Below are 7,423 nucleotides of genomic sequence, written 5' to 3'. Positions count from 1 at the left end.
AAGCTTAGAGTGGATGTTCAAACCTTCAAACAGAAAGAAGGTGAATCCCTCTATGAAGCTTGGGAGAGATATAAGCAACTGACCAAAAGTGTCCTTCTGACATGGTTTCAGAATGGACCATCCTGGATATATTCTATGATGGTCTGTCTGAATTATCAAAGATGTCATTAGATCATTCTGCAGGTGGATCCATTCACCTAAAGAAAATGCCTGTAGAAGCTCAGGAACTCATTGACATGGTTGCAAATAACCAGTTCTTGTACACTTCTGAAAGGAATCCTGTGAGTAATGGGATGCCTCAGAGGAAGGGAGTTCTTGAAATTTATACTCTGAATGCCATATTGGCTCAGAATAAAATATTGACTCAGTAAGTCAATATGATTTCTCAGAGTCTGAATGCATTGCAAGCTGCATCCAACAGTACTAAAGAAACATCTTCTGAAGAAGAAGCTTATGATCCTGAGAACCCTACAATAGCAGAGGTGAATTACATGGGTGAACCCTATAGAAACACCTATAATCCCTCATAGAGAAATGATGAGCGGATAATTTATACGCTTGTTGGCATTGTTTTTAGTATGTTTTTAGTAGAATCTAGTTACTTTTAGGGATGTTTTCATTAGTTTTTATGTTAAATTCACATTTCTGGACTTTACTATGAGTTTGTGTGTTTTTCTTTGATTTCAGGTATTTTCTGGCTGAAATTGAGGGACTTGAGCAAAAATCAGATTCAGAGGTTGAAGAAGGACTGCTGATGCTGTTGGATTCTGACCTCCCTGCACTCAAAGTGGCGTTTCTGGAGCTACAGAACTCGAAATGGTGCGCTTCTAATTGCGTTGGAAAGTAGACATTCAGGGCTTTCCAGCAATGTATAATAGTCCATACTTTGGCCGAGTTTAGACGACGTAAAAGGGCGTTGAACGCCAGTTCTACGCTGCTGTCTGGAGTTAAACGCCAGAAACAAGTCACAAACCAGAGTTGAACGCCAGAAATACGTTACAACCTGGCGTTTCTAGCGTTCAACTCCAGAAAGAGCCTCTGCACGTGCAACATTCAAGCTCAGCCCAAGCACACACCAAGTGGGCCCCGGAAGTGAATTTATGCATCAATTACTTACTTCTATAAACCCTAGTAACTAGTTTATTATAAATAGGACTTTTTACTATTGTATTAGAGATCTTCGAATCATCTCTGGACGCCTAGTTCTTAGATCAGAAGGGCTGGCCATTCGGCCATGCCTAGACCTTTCACTTATGTATTTTCAACGGTAGAGTTTCTACACTCCATAGATTAAGGTGTGGAGCTCTGCTGTTCCTCAAAGATTAATGCAAAGTACTACTGTTTTTCTATTCAATTCAACTTATTCCGCTTCTAAGATATTCATTCGCACTTCAACCTGAATGTGATGAACGTGACAATCATCATCATTCCCTATGAATGCGTGCCTGACAACCACTTCCGTTCTACATTAGATTGAATGAGTATCTCTTGGATCTCTTAATCAGAATCTTCGTGGTGTAAGCTAGATTGATGGCGGCATTCATGAGAGTCCGGAAAGTCTAAACCTTGTCTGTGGTATTCCGAGTAGGACTTTGGGATTGAATGACTGTGATGAACTTCAAACTCGCGATTGCTGGGCGTAGTGACAGACGCAAAAGGAGGGTGAATCCTATTCCAGCATGATCGAGAACCTCAGATGATTAGCCGTGCTGTGACAGAGCATTTGGACCATTTTCACAAGAGGATGGGATGTAGCCATTGACAATGGTGATGCCCTTACATAAAGCCAGCCATGGAAAGGAGTAAGACTGATTGGATGAAGACAGCAGGAAAGCAGAGGTTCAGAGGAACGAAAGCATCTCTATACGCTTATCTGAAATTCTCACCAATGAATTACATAAGTGTTTCTATCCTTATTTTCTATCTATTTATTATTTATGTTCGAAAACTCCATGACTATTTTATATCCGCCTGACTGAGATTTACAAGGTGACCATAGCTTACTTCATACCAACAATCTCCGTGGGATCGACCCTTACTCACGTAAGGTTTATTACTTTGACGACCCAGTGCACTTGCTGGTTAGTTGTATCGAAGTTGTGAATGAAAAATGATTTATTAAGATGTGCGTACAGAGTTTCTGGTGCCGTTACCTGAGATCACAATTTTGTGCACCAAGAAATCATCCAAATTTCTCATGGAAGGATCAACAAAAGCCTCAACAAGGCTTTAATAATGGTGGAAGAAACAGGTTTAGCAATAGCAAGCCTTTCCCATCATCCACTCAGCAACAGACAGAGAATTCTGAGCAGAATCCATCTAGCTTAGCAAATATAGTCTCTGATCTATCTAAGGCCACTCTAAGTTTCATGAATGAAACAAGGTCCTCCATAAGAAATTTGGAGGCACAAGTGGGCCAGCTGAGTAAAAGAGTCACTGAAACTCTTCCTAGTACTTTCCCAAGCAATACAGAAGAGAATCCAAAAAGAGAGTGCAAGGCCATAACCTTACTTGGTGTGGCCGAACCCAAAGAGGAGGAGAAGGACGTGAATCCTAGTGAGGAAGACCTCCTGGGACGTTCACTGACCAATAAGGAGTTTCCCTTTGAGGAACCAAAGGAATCTGAGGCTCATCTAGAGACCATAGAGATTCTATTGAACCTCCTTTTACCATTCATGAGCTCTGATGACTATTCATCTTCTGAAGAAGATGAAGACATTGCTGAAGAGCAAGTTGCTCAATATTTAGGAGCAATCATGAAGTTGAATGCCAAATTAATTGGTAATAAGACTTGGGAGGATGAACCACCCTTGCTTACTGATGAGCGGATAATTTATACGCTTTTTGGCATTGTTTTTAGTATGTTTTTAGTAGGATCTAGTTACTTTTAGGGATGTTTTCATTAGTTTTTATGCTAAATTCACATTTCTAGACTTTACTATGAGTTTGTGTGTTTTTCTGTGATTTCAGGTATTTTCTGTCTGAAATTGAGGGACTTGAGCAGAAATCAGATTCAGAGGTTGAAGAAGGACTGCTGATGCTGTTGGATTCTGACCTCCCTACACTCAAAATGGACTTTCTGGAGCCACAGAACTCGAAATGGCGCGCTTCTAATTGCGTTGGAAAGTAGACATCCAGGGCTTTCCAGCAATATATAATAGTCCATACTTTGGCCAAGAATAGACGATGTAAACTGGCGTTCAACGCCAGCTTTCTACCCAAATCAAGCGTCCAGCGCCAGAAAAGGAGCCAAAACCAGAGTTGAACGCCCAAACTGGCACTAAAACTGGCGTTCAACTCCAAGGAGGACCTCTACACGTGCCACACTCAAGCTCAGCCCAAACACACACCAAGTGGGCCCCGGAAGTGGATTTATGCATCAATTACTTACTCATGTAAACCCTAGTGACTAGTTTATTATAAATAGGACCTTTTACTATTGTATTTGGCATCTTTGGTCTCAGTTGTAATCCATTGTTCATCTTAGGAGACTATTGATCACGTTTTAGGGGGCTGGCCATCTCGGCCATGCCTGGACCTTCACTTATGTATTTTCATACGGTAGAGTTTCTACACTCCATAGATTAAGGTGTGGAGCTCTGCTGTTCCTCAAAGATTAATGCAAAGTACTTCTGTTTTCTATTCAATTCATCTTATTTCGCTTCTAAGATATCCATTCGCACCCAAGAACGTGATGAAGGTGATGATTATGTGTGACGCTCATCATCCCTCTCCCTTATGAACGCGTGCCTGACAAACACTTCCGTTCTACATGAAATAAGCTAGAATGAATATCTCTTAGATCTCCCAACCAGAATCTTCGTGGCGTGAGCTAGAATGATGGCGGCATTCAAGAGAATCCGGAAAGTCTAAACCTTGTCTGTGGTATTCCGAGTAGGATTCAATGATTGAATGACTGTGACGAGCTCCGAACTCGCGATTGCAGGGCGTTAGTGACAGACGCAAAAGGATAGTAAATCCTATTCCAGCATGATCGAGAACCGACAGATGAATAGCCGTGCCATGACAGGGTGCGTGAGCATATTATTCACTGAGAGGATAAGATGAAGCCATTGACAAGGGTGATGCCTCCAGACGATTAGCCGTGCCGTGACAGGGCATTGGATCATTTTCCCGAGAGATGACCGAAAGTAGCCATTGACAGTGGTGATGTATCACATAAAGCCAGCCATAGAAAGGAGTAAGACTGATTGGATGAAGATAGCAGGAAAGCAGAGGTTTAGAGGAACGAAAAGCATCTCCATTCGCTTATCTGAAATTCCTACCAATGATTTACATAAGTATCTCTATCCCTATTTTATTATATAATATTCGAAAACACCATTATCACTTTATATCTGCCTGACCGAGATTTACAAGGTGACCATAGCTTGCTTCATACCAAAAATCTCCGTGGGATTCGACCCTTACTCACGTAAGGTATTACTTGGACGACCCAGTGCACTTGCTGGTTAGTTGTATCGAAGTTGTGAACCATGGTATTGGCACCATGTTCTTGGCGCCATTGCCAGGGAAAGAAAGAGCCATGAATTTTATGTAATTAAAGTGTAATCACGATTACGCGTACCAAGTTGCTCACGTTGCCAGGGATTGTTCGAGCCTGAACGTCACAATTTCGTGCACCAAGTTTTTGGCGCCGTTGCCGGGGATTGTTCGAGTTTGGACAACTAACGGTTCATCTTGTTGCTCAGATTAGGTAATTTTCTTTTTTTTTTTATTTTCAAAAATTTTTCAAAAATATTTCTAAAATTTTCTCATCTGTTTTCGAAAAAAATAAAAATGTTTTCAAAAAAAAAATTTTATTCAAAATTTTTAAGAATGAATTCTAGTGTTTCATGAAGCATGTTGAAGTCTGGCTGGCTGTAAAGCCATGTCTAATTCCTTTGGGAATGAGTATGTCAGGCGTGTCATGTCCGAATTACATGCTGAAGCTTGGCTGGCCATTGGCCATGTCTAGTGTTTTGGACTGGAGCTTTCATTGAAAGCTTGGCTGGCTAGTGAGCCATGTCTAATTCCTGGACTGAAGCTTTAGACTAAGAATGCAAGATTCCTGGAATTCATGTTGAAAATTTTGGAATCCTTATTTTTTCTTTTTCATATAATTTTCAAAAAAATCCAAAAAAATTAGAAAATCATAAAAATGAAAAATATTTTTCTGTTTCTTTTTTGAGTCTTGAGTCATATCATAAGTTTGGTGTCACTTGCATATGCATCTTGCATTTTTCGAAAATATCATGCATTCATAGTGTTCTTCAGGATCTTTAAGTTGTTCTTGGTAAGTCTTCTTATTTGATCTTGATGATTTCATGTTTTGTGTCTTTTCTTGTTTTACATGTGCATTTTTCGTTTCTTAGAGTCTAAACATGAAAGATTTCTAAGTTTGGTGTCTTACATGTTTTCTTTGCATCAAAAATTTTTCAAAAATATGTTCTTGATGTTCATCTTGACATTCAAAGTGTTCTTGGTGTTCATCTTGACATTCATATCATTCATGCATGCATTCATGGTTTTGATTCAAAAATTTTCATGCATTGAGTCTTTTTGTTGTTTTTCTCTCTCATCATAAAGTTTCAAAAATCAAAAAAATATCTTTCCCTTTTTCTCTCATCAAATTCGAAAATTGAGTTGACTTTTTCAAAATTTTTAAAATCAAGTTGTTTCTTATAAGTCAAATCAAAATTTCAATTTGAAAATCTTATCTTTTTCAAAATCTTTTTCAAAAATCAAATCTTTTTCAAAATTTTTAGTTATTTTCGAAAATTTCAAAAATATTTTTCAAAAATCTTTTTCTTAATTTTACATCATATTTTCGAAAATAACATCAACAATTAATGTTTGATTCAAAAATTTGAAGTTTGTTACTTGCTTGTTAAGAAAGATTCAAACTTTAAGTTCTAGAATCATATCTTGTGATTTCTTATGAATCAAGTCATTAATTGAGATTTTAAAAATCAAATCTTTTTCAAAACTACTTTTCAAAAATATCTTCTCATCTTATCTTTTTCAAAATATCTTTTCTAACCTCCTAACTTCTTATCTTTTCAAAAAATTGTTTCAACTAACTAACTAACTTTTTGTTTGTTTCTTAACTTTTTCAAAACTACCTAACTAACTCTCTCTCTCTAATTTTCGAAATTCCTTCCTTCTTTTTCAAAATTTCTTTTTAATTAACTATTATTTTAAATTTTAAATCTTAATTTTCGAAAAACTACTAACATTTTTCAAAAAAAAAAAAACTATTTTCAAAAATCACTAACTCTTTTTCAAAAAATTGTTTTCGAAAATTCACTCCCCCCTCTCATCTTCTTCTATTTGTTTATTGATATACTAACATCTTTCCTTCACATCACTCACTAAATTCGAACCCCCTCTTCTATCTGTGTTCGAATTTCCTCTTCTTCTTTTCTTCTACTAACACAAGAACCTCTATACTGTGGTATAAAGGATCCATATTATTATTATTATTATTTTTGTGCCCTCTTCTTTGTCATATGAGCAGGAGCAAGGATAAGAATATTCTTGTGGAAGCAGATCCAGAACCTGAAAGGACTCTGAAAAGAAAACTAAGAGAAGCTAAAATACAACAATCCAGAGATAACCTTTCAGAAATTTTCGAACAGAAAGAGGAGATGGCAGCCGAAAATAATAATAATGTGAGGAAGATGCTTGGTGACTTTACTGCACCTAATTCCAATTTACATGGAAGAAGCATCTCCATTCCTGCCATTGGAGCAAACAACTTTGAGCTGAAACCTCAATTAGTTTCTCTGATGCAGCAGAACTGCAAGTTTCATGGACTTCCATCTGAAGATCCTTTTCAGTTCTTAACTGAATTCTTGCAGATATGTGGTACTGTTAAGACTAATGGAGTAGATCCTGAAGTCTACAGGCTCACGCTTTTCCCTTTTGCTATAAGAGACAAAGCTAGATTATGGTTGGATTCTCAACCCAAAGACAGCCTGAACTCTTGGGATAAGCTGGTCACGGCTTTCTTAGCCAAGTACTTTCCTCCTCAAAAGCTGAGCAAGCTTAGAGCTGATGTTCAAACCTTCAGACAGAAAGAAGGTGAATCCCTCTATGAAGCTTGGGAAAGATACAAACAGTTGACCAAAAAGTGTGCTTCTGACATGCTTTCAGAATGGACCATCTTGGATATATTCTATGATGGTTTATCTGAGCTATCAAAAATGTCACTGGACACTTCTGCAGGTGGATCCATTCACCTAAAGAAAACGCCTGCAGAAGCTCAAGAACTCATTAACATGGTTGCTAATAACCAGTTCATGTACACTTCTGAAAGGAATCCTGTGAGTAATGGGACGCCTATGAAGAAGGGAGTTCTTGAAGTTGATACTCTGAATGCCATATTGGCTCAGAATAAAATATTGACTCAGCAAGTCAA

The 7,423-nt window shown here is 37.9% G+C and overlaps 1 non-coding gene across 1 annotated transcript; it reads right to left on the bottom strand.

The window, feature by feature from the left end:
- On the bottom strand, positions 1–108 carry LOC148567328 (small nucleolar RNA R71). Its single transcript, XR_015882412.1, has one exon. It is a non-coding gene; the product is annotated as a small nucleolar RNA R71 (small nucleolar RNA).
- Positions 109–7,423: the final 7,315 nt, after the last annotated feature.

This window comes from Arachis ipaensis, chromosome B4, assembly GCF_059453495.1.
Source record: "Arachis ipaensis isolate K30076 ecotype BB chromosome B4, ASM5945349v1, whole genome shotgun sequence".
Classification (NCBI taxonomy): Eukaryota; Viridiplantae; Streptophyta; class Magnoliopsida; order Fabales; family Fabaceae; genus Arachis; species Arachis ipaensis.
The sequence above is the reverse complement of the archived record's forward strand: the minus strand, read 5'-3'. Positions and strand labels throughout refer to the sequence as shown.